Source organism: Vulpes lagopus, chromosome 10 (genome assembly GCF_018345385.1).
Source record: "Vulpes lagopus strain Blue_001 chromosome 10, ASM1834538v1, whole genome shotgun sequence".
In the NCBI taxonomy this organism is placed as follows: domain Eukaryota; kingdom Metazoa; phylum Chordata; class Mammalia; order Carnivora; family Canidae; genus Vulpes; species Vulpes lagopus.
The window spans coordinates 10,158,561-10,176,755 of NC_054833.1; the positions used below are offsets into that span (position 1 = coordinate 10,158,561).

Below are 18,195 nucleotides of genomic sequence, written 5' to 3' on the forward strand. Positions count from 1 at the left end.
CCCTTGACTCAGTACCCCTTGCTCTTTAGTTCAGAAAGATGGGAATACTGTCTCAGTTTTAGCAGCCTGCATCCCCAATCCTCCTCCGAGCTTTGTGCTTGAGGCTGTTTAGAGGTCAAAGTTGTGGAAGAGGAAAATGAACAGGAAATGAACAGAGGAAAATGAACCCTGGAAATTCATTTCTTCACAGGCCACATCTCTAAGTTTCAACCTCCTTCCCCCACTCCCAATCTACCTGCACATCCCTAACTTTCAGAGCTCTTTTAGCATCTTTTCATTTTTGACAGAGGCAGGTCATCCTGATAATTTTACCTCTCCTCTGGGTCTCTGCTCATGGCCTTCGAGCAACCCCTCTCTTTCCAAAACAACCTTCCCTCCACCCTGCCTCCCACCCTGCCTCCCACCTCTGTTCTCTCCAAGCTCCTTGAAGATGTATTTTTCCACATGAATAGACTCCATCTCTGGCCTAGCAGGGGCACCAAGGTTTACCTCTCCTGAAGATTGCATCTAAGAGCTCCGGACTATCTACAAGAAGCCACTACTGAAAGATTGATTAAGCCAAAGCAGGCAGATTGGAGATGGAAATTGAAGCTTGGAGAAGTGACCTGCAAGGGAATGAAGTTGTCAGATACCTCTCTCTTTCTTTTCCCCTCCTTTTCTCATAGCTTTGCCCTGAGGGCAGCCCTGAACTCAGAACTGGGAAGGGGACAGCACTGGAGGCTGCTGAAACTGAGATAGTATTTCTAATTTTCTGAGTTGAATGCTGAGAGAAGGGGTGAGAGTATGGAGAAGAGAGAGTTAGAGAAAGGGTCCCACAGTTCTGTTGATGATCCACACAAGGGCGTGCATGGTCAGATCCAAGAGCACAGCAAAGGTTTTGAGAGCTGGATGGATACCCACCTCTGATTAATCTCTGAACTGGCACACATGTGGAACACACTCAAAGTAGCATAACAAAGGCTTAAAAGGAACTGAGATTAGAAGCACCACCCACAGAAGGCAAAACAGAACTTTCAGCCGGAACTTAACTAAGTTGATTGTCTGATGAATCAAACAAACAAACAGACAAAAAACCCTAACACTTTCCGGAGAATTATAATAAGAATCCACATAACAATATTCATGAGGGCCAGGATAAGATCCAAAAGTGCTCAAGAATACAGAGAGCTAAGAAAATGTGACCAATTCCTAAGGGAAAAATAAGCAATATATGTCAACACTGAGATGACCCAAATGTTGACCATTCCCAAACTGAGATTTTAAAGCAGCTACTAGAACTATGATCCATGACATAAAGGTAAAAAATATGTACAATGAATCGAACAAAACAACTCAGCAGAAAAATATGCACCACAAAAAGGAATTAATCAGAAACTATACAACTGAAAAATGAAAGAGCTCAAAATTCAAAGATTCATCCAGTAAATTCAACAGCAGAATGGAGATTATCATCTCAGAAAAAAAGAATCCGTGAGTTTGAAGATAGATCAATAAGAATTATCCAATCTAAAGAACAGAGAGGGAAAAAATAAAATGAAAATAGAGCCTCAGGGACCTATAGAACCATATCAAAAGGTCAAATATATATGTCATGGGAATTCCAGAAAGAGATGAAAAAGAAATTAGAGCTGAAAACTTCCAAAACTGGAGAAACACATAAATCTATAGATTAGAGCAGCTCAGTAAACCCCAAGCATGATTAACTCAAAGTAAACCACACCTGACATATCATAATCAAACTACCGAAAGCCAAAGATGAAAAAGAAAATCTTGAAAGCTGCTCAGGAAAAATGGCACATGACATGTGGAGGAACAATGATTCAAAGGACTGTGAAATCTCAGAAACCAGAGGCCAGAAGACAGTGGATCAATGTCTTTAAAGTGCTGAAAAACCAAGAATGAGACAGGGCTTATAACTGAGAGAGGCTGGAATGCAGGATGATTACTAACTCTGGTTTCAGGTCTTGGAAATGGGACAGAAATCTAGAGATTAGTGTGTTGGTGGGACTCAAACAAGAAAAGACCTGCTTGACAATCAAGGCTTGTCTGACAACTAGAATGTCAGATCTGAGACTCACACACACACACACACACACACATACACGGTGTGTGTGTGTACAGAGTCCAAGAGCTTCTCAACAAGCTAGGAGCAGAAGCTGCAGGAAAGGGCTCATGGGGATGTCAGATCTGGCTAGATATTAGCTGTCTTCCATACATGTCCAAAATGTCTCACCGTTATCCACACAATGCCCTCTGCCTCGATCCCCTACTTTCTCATCTCAATATGACTAATTTCTACTCATCCTCAGTGGCCTGGTTCACATGCAACCTCATTTATGCCATAGCAAAAATTTACCAAATACTTCTTGTGTACCAGGAGTTGAACCTCTCCATAACATCTTTCTAGATCTTCCTACTGATAGCAATTTCCCCCACGCCCCAATTTTCATATCTATTCATCATACTCATTTTACACCTTGTGTTAGAGCTAGCCATATTACAGCTAGCATGTATGTTGTGTATTGCCTAAGGATAGAGGCTGAGTATTACTCAGCTTTGTGTTACCAGCAGGGTCTGTCATGGTAGCTGAAAGGTACTTATTGTTCAGGACTTTTCATGAGCGAAGTGAGTGGATACCTTTTTTCTCCTAAGCTAATTAAAAAGCTACCAGTCGTTAAGAAAAGCATGAATCACTTCTATCTTTAAAAAATTGCTTGATAAGATAATTATTTACTCTAGCAAATGATAAAAAAGTGGAAGGCAAAAAGAACACTGCTGTTTCTTAGAATTATCTCTCATAATTCTTTGGCATTCACTCATCCTCAAAAGACTCACAGCATGTACACAGAGCTGGAAAAGAACTTATGTGTGAAAGACCAAACCCTTATTTTACAAAGTAGAAAACAGAGAGGTGAAGAGTCTGCTTTAACTCTCACAGTAATTGAATCGGACTGGAATCGAGATCTTTGCGGCTCCCTCCTCTGAAGTTCATGCTTCCTCTAATTCAGGGCTGTGAGATACAGATTTACTGAGATAAGAAAAGACCAGAGTTTGGTTGGATGAGCCCGGATGGTTGGTTAAAGCATTGAAGAGGCTGGTCATCTTCTCTCAGGGGATTAAGGATCTACTGTGAACGTTAACTCAGTGTTTGCCTAGGCCTTCCTGAGTGACTAAGGCTGAATACAACCACGACTCCTGCCTCTCCGGCAGTTATTCTACTCACCATTTATATCCCCATCACTTGAAGTAGGAGGGCGCTCAGAGGGAGCCACTCCTGAAACAGGGTGGAAAGCATGGTTGGAAAGAAAAGCTCTGCATCTGATCTCACTTCCATCAAAAACTGAGTAGAGGACACCGAAGAACCCTGTACTGCCTTCGGTGCCTCAGTGTCCCCACTTGTGAAAGGCTGTTGAAAATACCAGTAATTCTGCAAACAGAAATGGTGTGCATATTAGCTGGCCACCAAATAAGACAGATTTCAGATGCAAATAGTAACAAAAAGCTGGAGAAGTATGAAGAGTTTTAGGTATAAAAGAAAGACAAAACTAAAAAGATAATCCCCTTAAGACACCGAGTGTGTGTGTGTGTGTGTGTGTGTGTGTGTGTGATTCCCAAAGTAAGAGGGCCAGGGTAATACTGTCAATGCTTAACTCCAAAATAGATAAAAGGTTAAAAAAAAAAAAGTCTGCTCTATTGAGGAAAAAAGTCCTGAAATAACCTATTACTGGTGTTCAGAAGTCACAAGGTCATCATTCATCTTTATAAAAAGGGATGCTGAACAAAGACAAACAAGGTAAAGGTTTTGCTTTTACATAACATCAGGCCAGGTAGAAGAAATAGCTGTAATTCCGTAGGCCTCAAGCATGACAGAGAAATTTAAAGCTTTAAGAAATATCCTATGAAATGCTGTACTTCTGGTTTCAACAAATGCTTGGAGACATCATGAAAGTCCTTTTGAAAGGGACAGAAAATTTTGTTCATCATTTCTTTCAAATACTTAAAAAAATATTTTTTTTCCAAAATTTGACAGTCTCCTCTCTATCTTGACCTAAAATCAGTCAGTCAGGCAATCCACACCTTTAGAGGCTTGCATCTAATTTTGCTATCTCAGACTTTAATATTTCTTAACCTCGACGTGGAGTAAGGCTTTACTCTAATGATGGTTAACATTACCGACTCCACGAGCTCTGAGTTTGCCACTTGACTATAACTGCCCTTGTCATGTTCTTTTAAATCTGTTTATGTACACACAGGCACACATTCTTACAAAAGGAGGAATGGAAAGAAAAATCACTGTGTTTGTCCAGTGAAATCTTGATTCAGATGTACTCCTAGTTGCAGAGGTCAATGCATAAGAGACCAGGGTCACAGACTGACCTGTAGCAAGAATAAAATATCTTCAAACTCTCCTGTTTAAGAAGGAATATGAATTTGAAATTATTTAAATGATATATGCAGGTTTCTCTTAATATGAAAATTATATTTCCCCCAAATTTTCTAGTAGAAGGGCATCCTTCAGTATAGCAAACATAGAAAGCTCATAACACTCTGGTTCAGTCTTCTATTTTCAGCTAAGGGTTGTGTTTTGTTTCCTCTTTTGAATTATTAAAATCTGCATGCCCACTAATGCTCTGCACTTTGCAAAAGTATAATACTAAGAAATCTTATATTATTTTGTATTAACTTGCGGATTTTTCTGGAGGAGGAATATCATTTAAATATTCCCTAAAGAGAAACCAAAAGGGAGAGGAATTTTCTTAGGCTTTCGATTGTAGCTTATAGTGAATGGGGAAAATCAGTTCTCACTTAGATCTACATGGCTGTTTGTGAGCAGAAAATAGTTTTAGTTATTGTGCCTATGCAACCAAGATTTTCTGGGACAATCCCAATTTCATTCTTTTCAATAAATGTGCATTTCAATTATGCTTGTAGGAAATTATCCAACACTCATACTCACAGAGGTGATTAAAGTCCATTGTGGAAAACTGTTCACTGCAGCATTATGGGTAACAACTGGAAGCAAGTTAAATGCCCTTCAGTAGCAGAACAGTTTAAGAAATTTCATCCAACACCAAGCAGATTCAGGCAGATCTCTATGAACTGTCATGGAAAAATATCCAATATATATTGTTCATTGGAAAATATCAGGTCACAGAACAGGTGTTTAAAATATACCCAACTGTGTCATACTCAGAAAAATTCTACCATATATGTTTGTAAAGGGCTAGAAATTTTCTGATGGATATACAAGAAGCAAAGCAAAAGATCATCTCTGGGGTTGGGATGGAGGGTTAATGAAAAAATGGAACACTTTTACTCATCATTCATATATCCTAGGTCCCAGTATTTCTATGCCACCTTCTATTAATTAAACTCCCCCTGATGCCTCTAATTCTCATTGCTTCCCACTATGTATCAGACCCTGTATTGTCATAAAGTCCTGCAGTCCTGGCCACAAGATGTGAGCTTGCATAAGACCGGTGTGAAATGGTTGGAAGAGAAAAGAAAAGAAATGTCACAGATCTTAAACTAGCAATGGGTTTGACTGCTGAGGGCTGCAGCCAACAGGCGAATGTTGTGTCTAGAGGGATTAAGTATTCCAGTCACCAGGAATATCAACGATGTTCTGATCAGAGTTGGGTATAGGGGCTGCCAGGTGGAGGTAACACAGGAAGTCAAGCACGTGGGAGCATCGCCATTCAAGTTGTCCAATGTTTTCCTTGGACTTGGTTTGTGGTGGACATGGCTAGTTGCCGTGTAACCCAATACCTATTCTCTTTGTCCTCTTCATAATAGAATCCAAATTTTGTTTGGGGCTACAAAGTATGCAGGTCAAAACACTCACTTCTTCAAACTCTCTTAATACAGAAGGGGCTGTGTTACTCAGTATTGGCCAATAGGTTGAAAGCAAAGAGTGCTTCGGGTGACACTTTCTGAAAATTACTCTTTTCTTGATAAAATAAGGACAGACTCAGCTGACTTGTGCCTTTATCCCTTCATGTCTCAACTGGCCTGGGAACAGATTCAATGTTCGGGGGTGGAAAAGCCATCTTGTAACCACAAAGATGAAAACCAAATACTGAGAATGGTGAAGGAGCTCAGCTTTGATGACCTAGGGCAGATTCAGAGGTCTGAGGCTGCTGCCTCCTCTAGAGTTCCAGTTATAAAGAAAAATAGCCCTCTGTCCGGGAAAGCTGCTGTAATCATCTCTATGGTCAAAGATAATCCTAGCCAATTCTGGATCCTCCAACAAAAGGGCAGTCACGATTCTGGATGGATCACGAGAGCTCTGAACAAGTGGGCTGTGGTCAGGCAAAGTAGAGGAGTCTGAAAAATGAACCAAGAACTCTAGAAACCAGGGCAATGGCCTGGGAAAACCCAGGGAGGCTTTATGATTAATGATTTCACTTGGAAATCATTAATCTGTTTGTAGAGTGGGATCCTCCAGGAAACAGAATACAAGGTGGCTTCTGGCTGTTGTATAAAATAGAGTTCACTCTTCCCAGGATCAGCTGCTTTCTGGTGCTCAGCCTGTAGACTAGATCCATTTTCCCAGATCCTTGGCTAAGCCACGGTGATGAAATCTATGCACCATTTCCTTCATTTCTCTGCCAGGACTCTAGTAGAGCTTCAGGCTTCATTTGCATCCAGCTGCCCATGGGTATCAGAAGCTGTTTGACTTAGCAGAGCCAGTAGCCTGGGGTTGGGTGCAGAGAGCAAGAAAGAAAGAGTTGCACTTTCCAGTCACCTGGCTCCTTGGAGTGGCATACCATCTCCTGCTCCCTTCTGTTACTTTTATTAACTAAAGAAAAAAGAAAAGAAAAGAAAAGAAAGAAACAGAAACAAAATTCCATAATCAAGGAAAGGTGAGTAAAAAAAAAGATAAATAAATAAATAAGTGCTAACTGGAAGAGTTTCTTTTTTTTTTCTTTTTCTTTTTTTTTTTTTTTTTAAACTTACTCGGAAGAATGCATTATCTGTTAGTAAGTAGTGTAAGCAATTATCTTTAGCGTGGAACTGGTATATTTTAGGCAATCCTACTGAAATGGTGTAAACAACATTTCCTGTGTCAAAAGCAGAGATCCAAGTCTGTTTTAGAATGGTCCTAATCTCCATCTATTATAATTTCCACCAATAACTTGTCTTTTTATATATGCTGGCATCTGTGTGAAAGACAGCATCCCACATTGACCAAGTCTCCATCTGGTGAGAGGCGGGAGAACAGGAACATAGGCTGTCACTTTATGCAGATGGATTTCTATTAATACAAACAAGTGACCCTAAAAGAGAAATTGGCTAGCTCCAGCATAACTTTAAGAAGATTGTTCTGAATTTCCTGAAAGCAGGTTATTTCTAAATACATGGTGTTGCCTTTTAAACACAGATCAGGCATTTTGTCCTTCTAAGAGCTGGTTTTACAAAGTGGGCTTGCCATTCTGAGCCCATTTGCTCGGGGAGGGAGAGGCAGGAAAAGATTGCAGTGAGACAGACAGACAGGGTCTCTTGTGGGAACAGCCCCAGGTTTTCCTGATGAGTGTTTCGAGACCCATCAGGCTATGAATCCTGGAGAGAGGGCAGGGGAAGGGAGTAGTTTAACCCATCATGGCTCTCTGCCACCTGTCTTTTCTGCTTCCTTACCATGAGAATACGTGGCTTGCAAATATCCTCAGTGCATCCATTGGGTAAATTTACATTCTGAATCTACACATACAAACCTTTACCAAGGGAGTCTGCTTTTAGGGTCACTAGGAAGGCTTTCACTGACTTCTTCTTCCTCATTGACCCACCCCTGGCCAGCCGTGACAAAAGCATAGCAACTGGGCCATGGAGAGACTCTCGAGAGTAATAACTCCTAGTTGTAAACAACCCAGTGGCCTATCAATAGAGATTGAGTGATGTTATATCCATGCAGCACAATACTATGATATAGTTAAAAATCATATTTTGGAATAGTTTTTTTTTTTCAAACTGGTTATTTCAGTACTCCTTCAGGGCTTCTGCCCTATGTTTGGCTCTCCTATTTTATACTTAATACATTTCTTTAAACGGACTTAGTTTTTAAAACATACGTATTCCCACCCATCCTCATCCTAAGTGATGATATCTACGACATGAGTTTGATGTGCTAGTTGTATTTTTCAGTACACACTAACCTAAACAGGTAAGTTTAAATACTTACCTGTTAATACTTAACAGGTAAGTATTAAAATTTAAAATGTTCAATTAAGTTTGGCTAAAATCAGTATCCCCAGCGGTACTCTTCCCACTGTTAGGAGAAACCCTGCTTTAGAAGACTACCTGGTGGGATCCCTGGGTGGTGCAGCGGTTTGGCGCCTGCCTTTGGCCCAGGGCGCCATCCTGGAGACCCGGGATCGAGTCCCACGTCGGGCTCCCAGTGCATGGAGCCTGCTTCTCCCTCTGCCTGTGTCTCTGCCTCTCTCTCTCTCTCTCTATGTGTGACTATCATAAATAATAATAATAAAAAAAAAAGAAGACTACCTGGTGTCCCTGGAGCAAAGACTATGCTGTTAATTGAAAACAAGCAAACAGATCAAATTTTTGTGGAAATAATGTCTGTTCATGTGTGTGTGCATATGTGTATGAAAAAGATGCATATGAACCCCATTGTTAATAGTGGTTAGCTCTATTAGTATGTAATCTAGTCTCAGATTGACTTATGGGTTTTTTTTTTCACAGGTGTCTCCTTTATTTAAAAGTGATGATTAACTCATTTTTAAAAAATAGTTTTATTGAGATATAATTTGAATACTAGAAAATTCATCTTTTTGAGGTATAAAATTTGGTGTTTTTTAGTATATTCACAAAGTTGTATACCATAGACTATACCTAAATCTAGGACATTTCATCACCCCAAAAAGAAACTCTGTACACATTACTGTCACTCTCCCATTGTCCCCTAAATCTAGTCCCTGGCAATCACTAATCTACTTTCCATCTCTACGGACTTGCCTTTTCTGGAAATGGCATAGAAATAGGATCACACAATAATATGGATTTTTGTGACTAGCTTCTTTCATTTCAAGTTTCCTCTATGTTGTAGCATTAGTAGTACTTCTATTCTTCTTATTATAGAATAGCTTTCTGCCACTTGAATATACCACATTGTTATTTATCCATTCATTAGTTGATAGACATTTTTTGCTACTTCTACTTTTTGGCTATTATAAATAATTCTTCTGTGAACATTTGTGTACAAGTTACACAGGGACATATATTTTCAATTTTCTTGAGTCTATACCCAGGAGTAGAATTGCTGAATTACATAATAACTCTAGGTTTAACAGTTTAAAGAACTACCAAACAGTTTTCCAAAATGGCTACACCATATAAAAATCCCACCAGCAGTGTAGGAGGGTTCCAATATCTCCACAACCTCACCAACATCTGTACTTGTCTGTCATTTTTGTATCCGCCATCCTAGGAGATGTGAAATGGTACCTCATTGTGGTTTTCATTTACATTTCCCAGATGACTAAGGATGTTGAGTATCATTTCATGTGTTTATTAGCCATTTGTACAGGCTTTGCTTTATTGCACTTCACAGAGACTGTATTTTTTATAAGTTGAAGATTTGTGGAAACCCTGCAGCAAGCAAATCTATCAGTGCCTTTTTTTCCTATAGCATTGGCTTGCTTCATGTCTTTGTGTCACATTTTGGTAATTGTTGCTTTATTGAAGTGGTCTGGAACTGAACCCGCCATGTATCCTATGTATCCCTAAATGTCTATTCAGATCTTTTGCCTATTTTTCAGTTAGGTTGTCTTTTTATTATTGAGTTATAGGTGTTCTTTATATATTCTATATACAAGTTCCTTATCATATATATGATTTCAAATATTTCCCCCGTTTCATTCTCTTGATAGTGTCCTTTGAAGCACAAAAGTTTTAAATTTTGATTAAGTTCCATTATGTTTTATTTTGTTGCCTGTGGTTTAGGTGTGATATCTAGAGTTCATTCTCTAATCTAAGGTCACAAAATTTATGCCCATGTTTTTTTCAAGGAGTTTTACCATTTAGCTCCTATATATGGTCTATAATCCATTTTGAGTAGAGGTTTGTATTTTGTTTGGGGAAGGAGTCACATTTCATCCTTTTTCATGGACATCCAGTTGTCCAAGAATGTTTTTTGAAAAGAATGTTTTTTTCCCCATTGAAAGGTCCTTGGAACCCTTGTCAAAAATCAGTTGATCACTAATTCATGAATGTAAGGGTTTAATTCTGAACTCTCAAAGCTATTCCGTTGATCTGTATGTCTAGACTTACACCAGTACCTCACCATCTGTATTACTATAGCTTTGTATTAAATTTTGAACTTGGGAAGTATGAGTCCTTTAACTTTGTTTTTCTTTCTCAAGGCTGATTTGGCTATTTTGGGTTTCTTAAATTTCTATCTGAATTCTAGGTTCAGTTTATCTCTTTCTACCCAGAAAAAGGCAGCTGGGATTCTGATACAGATTACATTGAATCTGTAGGTTAATACTTAATACATAATAATACTAAGGTCTGATCCATGACCAGAGGGTGTTTTTCATTAAGTTAAATTTCCTTTAATTTCTTTTAACAATACTTTTTAGTCTTCAGTACATAAGTCTCACACTTCTTTTATTGAATTTACTCCTAGGTATTTATTCTTTTTGATGCTATTATTGTAAATGGATTCAAATTGTGTTTAAAACCTCCTTCTTTATAGTTCCCTAAATTTTAAAATTACTTATAATGATGACCTAATACTCTTATAATGAGAAAGAATATGAAAAAAGTTTCAGCCTCATGAAGATTTGAGAATCCTAGATATGGATTCTTCTGTGGATTTTTTTTTGATGTCTGAATTTGTGTTGTAGTTTGGTTCTAATACTTCATGTAGCCTCTAATGGAGCTTGAAAAGTTAGTTTCATTCTTAAACTTCATGTTTAGCACATTGTAAAGATGCAAAGTACAAGTGTATTACTTGCAATATACCAGATCCTAGACATATTGTTTAATAGAAATGAAAGACATTTTGTTGGAAGTAAGATCAATAAACCTTCAGTTTATAACCTTTAGTCTATAAAGCCAATCAAAGCACTTCATGGTCCTATTCAGTAAAGAGGAAAGGAGAACAAGGATCTCAGTGAGAAGGAAAGAAGTACCTGTTTGCTTGGTCCAAATTTTGAGTGCAGCTGGCCTTACAGAGAAATTAGCTGAATTAGCTGCCCATGCGGGATCTCACTCCAGACTGTAACTTACCTTTCTCTTGCAGGTTTACTACATTGTAGCTTTAAATCAGTTCCCATCAGCTGAATCGCCAGGCGCCTTGGAGATCTTCATTGGAAATCTCAGCCAAAGACTTTGGTTTATGGCTTAAATCTGTCCTTTGCAGTATCATTGATCGGTTGGTTGGTTGGTTGATTGATTGGTTGGTTGATTTTAAATCAAATAGAACTTCTCACATTAGTGGTAGGGCTATTTCTTATGAACTCTTAGCTGTTCTAGTGAATATAACGAATATAAGACTTGTTTGGTAATTGCAGCAACTACAAGGAATCAGGTCATTTGTAACTGGTCTAAAAGATCCCTGATCACAGAGACAGTCCCCTGAGGAAGGCTGATATCTCCGCATCTAAAATCATAGTTCCTGGCAAGAAAATTACAGGCCAAAAATATTCCACAAGGAGAAAAAGGGCCCAGAGGCAACAGTCATTCAGATGAGCTCTCGGGAAAATACTGTATAACCTAGGACTATCAGCCCTTACCTTACCAGAAAGTATACACTGAAACTCAAAATTCTCTCTATATACTTCTCTAGCATCATCTATGCTTCTCAGTAAGCCTATGTCATGAATTGAGAAAGAAATAAGCATTCACCCCCAGAAAGCACCCCTCAGTAATAGCATTCCACAGACTTTATTTTAGAACCAAATCTATAGTCCTCAGCCTCAGAGAAAGAGTGAAGTTTATAATACTATTCAAATTCTCTTAACAACTGCCAGCCTTTCAAACAAAAACCTGGGTAAATTGAACCCCTTCTCCCAAAACCTAGACTTCCAATGTCTTGTATACCAATTTCTCCACCCTCCTTTCTCGACATAAAAAGCAACAAGAAAGTAACCAAAGACATAGTCAGCTCCAGTGGCATCCTTAAGATGAAGCAGACAAGGTATGCTGACACCTGTCTGCAAAAGACCTGTTCCTTTCTTTCACCACCAGAACCTGTCCAGAGATCTGCAGCCCTCCAAGGACTCAGATGCTGCACACAGCCAAATAATGCTAAGCTCACCTCCCAGGAGAGGAAATTGAGTCAAATTGTCCAGGTAAGAAAGTTCAGGGTCTTCTACAGGCCTTTCCGGGGATGAGCAAGAGGCTATCATACCAGAAGGAAACTGAATTAAAAGGGTCAAGGTTTTAACCAAGAATCTCCTCATGAGGTTGAATGTTGTGTGATAACATTTTCATCAGTACAGACTCTTGGGCAAATTGTTCTGTTCATCTCTCCCTGGGAAGCTCAACCCAAATCCTCAGCCAATCTTTTTCTCAGCGGTCACAGAGCCCTCCCTTGCCCAGCATCTGCACTTCTTTGCAAGACCTCCCTCTGAAGATGGATTCATGGGCCTATGCTCTTCCCTTCACTACTCTGCATGGCCCCGGGAAGCCAGGCCTCACCTGACGATGGGTCAACAACTATAGAGCCATTTAAGGTCAAGTCCTCCAAGAGAAACATTGCCTTTGTTTTCTGACACTGGCAGTAGCTAAGCAAGTGTCTTCTGGTGACCATTCATGTTTTTTCTCAAATAAGAAACATTCTCAATTTTCTCAAACTGAGAAACAGTCTGACTTGATGTTTCCTTTAGACTTTAATGTTACCTACTTACAGAATGTTCCATGTTTTGGAATATTCTTCCTTTTCTGAATCTCCTCTTCTCCTTGTATTCTTTGCAAGTTTCCAGGCCAAAGAATTCTGGTGGAAGCAAAGGCTTTAGCAACTTTGATTTTTACTCTAATGAGAGGGTCAGCTTGCAGAATCTCAGATGAACATAATCCATTTTATTCAGATGGCAAGAATGGACTCCCCATTCTGGTCCAGCTTCCTGATGGGATCAACTTGCTCTATCATTATATATCAACCCTCTCTACTAATGGGCACACAGTTTCCTTTAATGTGTGGCATCACTCTGACAGTTCTCATCATACATTAGCTGACTGAACACTTATTGGAAAATTGAATGACAGGTTTGGCAATGGTTCTTTAAAATTTCATCTACAGAAAACAGGGAGAGTGAAGATTCATCCCTCTTGGTCGTTTCACCAGACATGTCTGCATGAATCAACAAGGACTAAATGGATATCCTGGTGACTCACTGATGGCATATTTGGTGAATGTGGGATGAACATTGCATATATCTCTAATCAAGAGTGGATATCACTGACTATGAAGTAACCTACTTCTTTGCATTTCTCTATTTTCTTCTCCCCCTTCTATTTTCAAAATGGGTATTTTAAATTGGGTTAAAAGACATTAATTTCCCCCTCTTAAACTTACTCTAACCACAATGACAGGTGCTTATTAATAGTTTAAAATGTTAACTAAATGAATAAATGATGAATGAGTGACTCCATAGAACAAAAATGGAGAATCAATTGTGGTATAATGCTAAGTAAAAATGAATAACTTAAAATTAGAGTTAGAATACTGCTGCAAATATATAAAAATTGACTATACATATGGACAGCTTTAAAAGACAACAGGACATATGAAAATATTGATTTTGTTATGTGATCAAATTAAAAGAATTTTCCATCTTGTCATATCTAACACATTGCAACAAAACAACACTAAAATAAAATAAATCTGATCGTACACAAAACTACATATGAGGAGCTATGAAATAAGGAAGCTAATAATATTACAGGAGATGAGCAAAAGATTTAAAGCGTGGTCTCAAAGTATCTACTCCAATCCACCTAACCAAAAATTATAAACTATAGATAACCCCCTCTTGATGGCAGTCTTTGGATAATCCTAATTTTAGTTTAATAAAGACATTGATTTTAAAAATTTTATTTATTTATTTATTTATTTATTTATTTATGTATTTATTTATTTATGAGAGAGAATGAGCAGGGAGCAGGGCAGAGGGAGAGGGAGAGACAGCATATCAAGCAGACTCCCCATTGAGTGCAGAGCCAGAGGCGGGGCTTGATTTCACAGTCCTGAGATTATGACCTGAGCCGAAACCAAGAGTCGACATTCTGCTAACTGGGCCACCCAGGCACCCCAATAAAGACTTTAAATAAGGACAAGGAAAAACTGGCAAGGTTAAAAAGAAAAACATCCTTTTCCAAAACAGGATTATATAAACCTCAAAAGTGAGTATTAAGTTTAACTTTCAGGGCCAACATCAAGGAAATATGAAGAGTAGTCCCTACTGGTGTGACCCCTGCAAAAAGGATACCAGGAACATCAGACTTCCTTGACTTCATGAATTCTTTCTCTTAACTTTAACTCTTCTGTGATCTCTTAACATTTTGTTGGTCCTAGGTTTGAGCCTGGAGGAAATACATATTTTAAGCATCTGCTCCATCATCTAAAGCTGATAAAGCTCCCACACATATAGTCAGACTTGCTTTGCTTCCATGTGGATTTAGTGGTCCCCAATTTTTGATGCCCTTGACAGTTTTGATGAGCCCTCTCACGATTGTCTCTTCTCTCTTTTTAGTATTATTATTTTTTGCTATTACTGGAATTTTATTGAAATAGAGGTTTACATGCAATTGTGAGAGATGGTAAGAGAGATTCCTGTACACCTTGCTTAGTTTCTCCCAGTGGTAACATTTTTAAAAACTATAGTATAACAGCACAATCAGGATATTGTCTTTGATAAAATCCATCAATCTAATTCAGATTTTGTGTGTATATGTGCAAGCTCATGTGTGTTAAGTTCTATGCCATTTTATGGATGGCCTCCAATTTTTGCCAAATTACTTCCCCTAATGTTTTCTTCAGACATAGTTCATTCAGGATATTTTCAAAGTACAATCGACACAACATTTAATCTGAAGTGTTTTTCATCTGCCCCAAATTAGAGACTCATTGGTTTACAATTCATCTGTTCAATGGTCTACATCTACTTTCTTCTCAGCATTACAGGAAATGAATTTTCTTGGACTTAGATGAACATGAATCATCTTTGGGTTAATCTGTTCCATCTGGGTATAGATTCCAAATTCTTCATGGTTTATTCATTCATTCGAAAAATATTTACTGGTTGATTACTGAGTCCTTAAAGCAGTATCCAAGGAGCTTGGTGTGCAGTGGGAAACAACAACCGGAATCTCTGCTCTCAGAAGACTTATAATCTAGGTATCCCAGATCATGCAAACAATAAACTGCTAGAATCAAGTAGGTAGGGATTAGCTAAAAGGGTGGACGTGTTTTTAAAAGTTCAATGCATTTGCCTTAACAAATACATGACCTTCATCTGGCTTCCCTGGAAATCCATCTACCTAAAGAAATAAGACAATATATTATTAATAGGATTCAAAGAGAAATACTGCAGGAACATTCCATTTCTGACATTCAAAGGGATTATGCAGCATAAGCCAAGCAACTCAAGCTATTATCTTGAGGGGGAAGATTTTTCAAATCTTTATTTTGTCCTTTAGTGTGGCACTGGCCAAGTTTGAAGAACCTGGTACGTGGAGTTGTTCTAAGTGGAGAGAGGATATTGCTTCCATCCTTTCCAACCAGGCCAGAAGCTCGATGTAAAATGACACAACTTGGGAAGCCTTGGAGGGGAAAAAAACAGAAATAAAATAAAATAAAATAAAATAAAATAAAATAAAATAAAATAAAATAAAAAGTTGAATTTGTATCACGCATTCAAGTTACAGTGTGAGTGAAATTTGCTATCAGGCTACCTGAACATTAAATGAACAAAAACTATAATCACTGAAGATATTAGATTGTTTCCAAAGTTCAAAGAGATGAAACTCTTAGCCTCAGGTTGACTTATTCAGAATCTTGGAATATATTTTGCAGGTAACTCTTTAGGGTTCACCCTTCAAAAACTCATTCTCTACCCAGATTCTTCTTAGGTTATTTTATGGTTGAAAGTACCATATTGTTCCACCTGTCTTTTGCCATTCCAAAATTTACTCATCTACAATTTGGGCAAACATTTTCAACCAGATTCTTGTTCAAGTGCTTGACTTGACTCAAGGCTCTTTTTTGAGTAAGGGCTGGTTTTGCACAGACACCCTGTCATCAGCTGTTGTGCACAAATAAGGTAGCCCCCCATCTGGGCTAGCATACCAGTCAGGATACTAAATTTGCACAACAGAATGTCAGCTTTGCCACCTGCACACCTGTTACCTAAAGCATATGGCTCTCTCTTTAATCAACAGCACAAAACATAGACTCTACATGCATTCCTGGGAGATTTCAGTCCTGCTTTTGATCCAGCCCTTGGCAATAGCTTGCTTGAAACATCTGATATTTGAAGGAGAGACTATAAGACATGCTAGCTACACATTCCTCTAGGTACCTCAGTTAAAACATTTCCCTTTTAAGTGTAAATATTTCAAAAACAATGTATCTGGATGCTCTCTGTGATCTACCCCCCCCATAGAAGCTCTTGCACTAAGATGGATTATAATGGAGAGAAACACAGATTTACTTGTAGTTAATCTTGGCATCACTTGCAATTCTATATCTGATGAGCATATTTGAAAGCAAAGATGAGGTTGCAGAAAGCTGGAGGAGATTCTCTGTCCCTCATGAATCTGTGGAGTCATGGTATGGTTCTCAGTTGCTTAGCTCCCGGCTTCTTTTTTTGTGAAAAATAAACATCTAAATTATTCAAACCACGGTTACTTCGAGATATTTCTGTTATGTGCAGTGAGAGTCCTGACCAATCGCAATCTTAAAAATCACTGTGGTGCTCATTACTTCACTAAACAAGTATTTTTTATCATTGCAAATATACCTACCAGGCACCATTCTAAATATAAATAAGTGGATAAAGTATGGTCCCTACACTGAAGGAATAAGGAATCAAAAATATATATAATGCAAGCCACATATGTAATTATATTTATTTATTTATTTTATATCTATATCTTTATTTAGTTACTTTTCAGTGAAGTTGTTGAGGAGTAGAGCAGCACACATATTCTGTGGCCAATGACTTTGGCAGGAAGGTTCCTTTGGAATCTAGCATGAAGCATATGGCTGTTTCCATGGGCATGAGTTACTTTTCCCCGGATTACTCAGCTTGCCACCAGGAGTCACTGTGTTGTTCTTTGCTTTGTACACATAAGGGCACCTCTTGTCTAGATAGAATTCAGTTTCATCTCAAGCATCAACACCTTCAATTTTAAGATCTGTATGTTCCCTCTGGTTCTGGGGACACTGCTTATAGTCAGCAAAAAGGGCCTTGCACCACAGCCTTCCACATATATTTGTTGTTTTAGGAGTTCTCTTCCCAACAGGGCTCTCCAGGCTCCAAGATTGGGGTAAGAGCATCATATGTGTGATTTTAAATTTTCTAGTAGCTACATTTAGCAGAAAAGTGAAAATAACAGGTGAAACAGGTTTAATTATTTATTTTCCTTAACCCAATATATCCACAATTTATTACCTTAAATCAATAAAAAAATATAGCAGTGATATTACCCTTATCAATTGCAGGGTTTGTGAAATGGGAGAACCATTCAAAGGGTTGTCTTCACTTTGTCAATGGTTTCCTTTGATATGCAGATGATTTTTATTTTGCTGTGGTTCCCTTTGTCTACTTTTGCTTTTGTTGCCTGTGGTTTTGATGTCATACCTAAGAAATAATTGCTAAGACTAATATCAAAGATTTCCCTCTGTTTTCTTCTAAGAGTTTTACAGTTATCAGTCTTAAGTATAAGACTTTAATCCATTTCAATTGGTTTTTGTGTGTAGCATAAGATAAAGGTCCAATTTCATTCTTTTGCATATGGATATCCAGTTTTTCCATTGCTTGTTAGACTATCCTCTCTCCATTTTGTGTTTAGCACACTTTTTGAAGGTCAGTTGTACATGAATTTACTTCTAGACTTTACTTCATTGGTCCATGTGTCTGTCTTAATGTCACTACCATACTGGTTTAATTACTGTAGCTTTGTAATATATTTTGAAATGAAGAAGTGTGTTGCTTTTAGCTTTATTTTTCT

The 18,195-nt window shown here is 38.2% G+C and overlaps 1 pseudogene; it reads right to left on the minus strand.

Moving 5' to 3' along the window:
• Window positions 1-17,121: 17,121 nt before the first annotated feature.
• Window positions 17,122-17,521, minus strand: LOC121499924 (annotated as a pseudogene).
• Window positions 17,522-18,195: the final 674 nt, after the last annotated feature.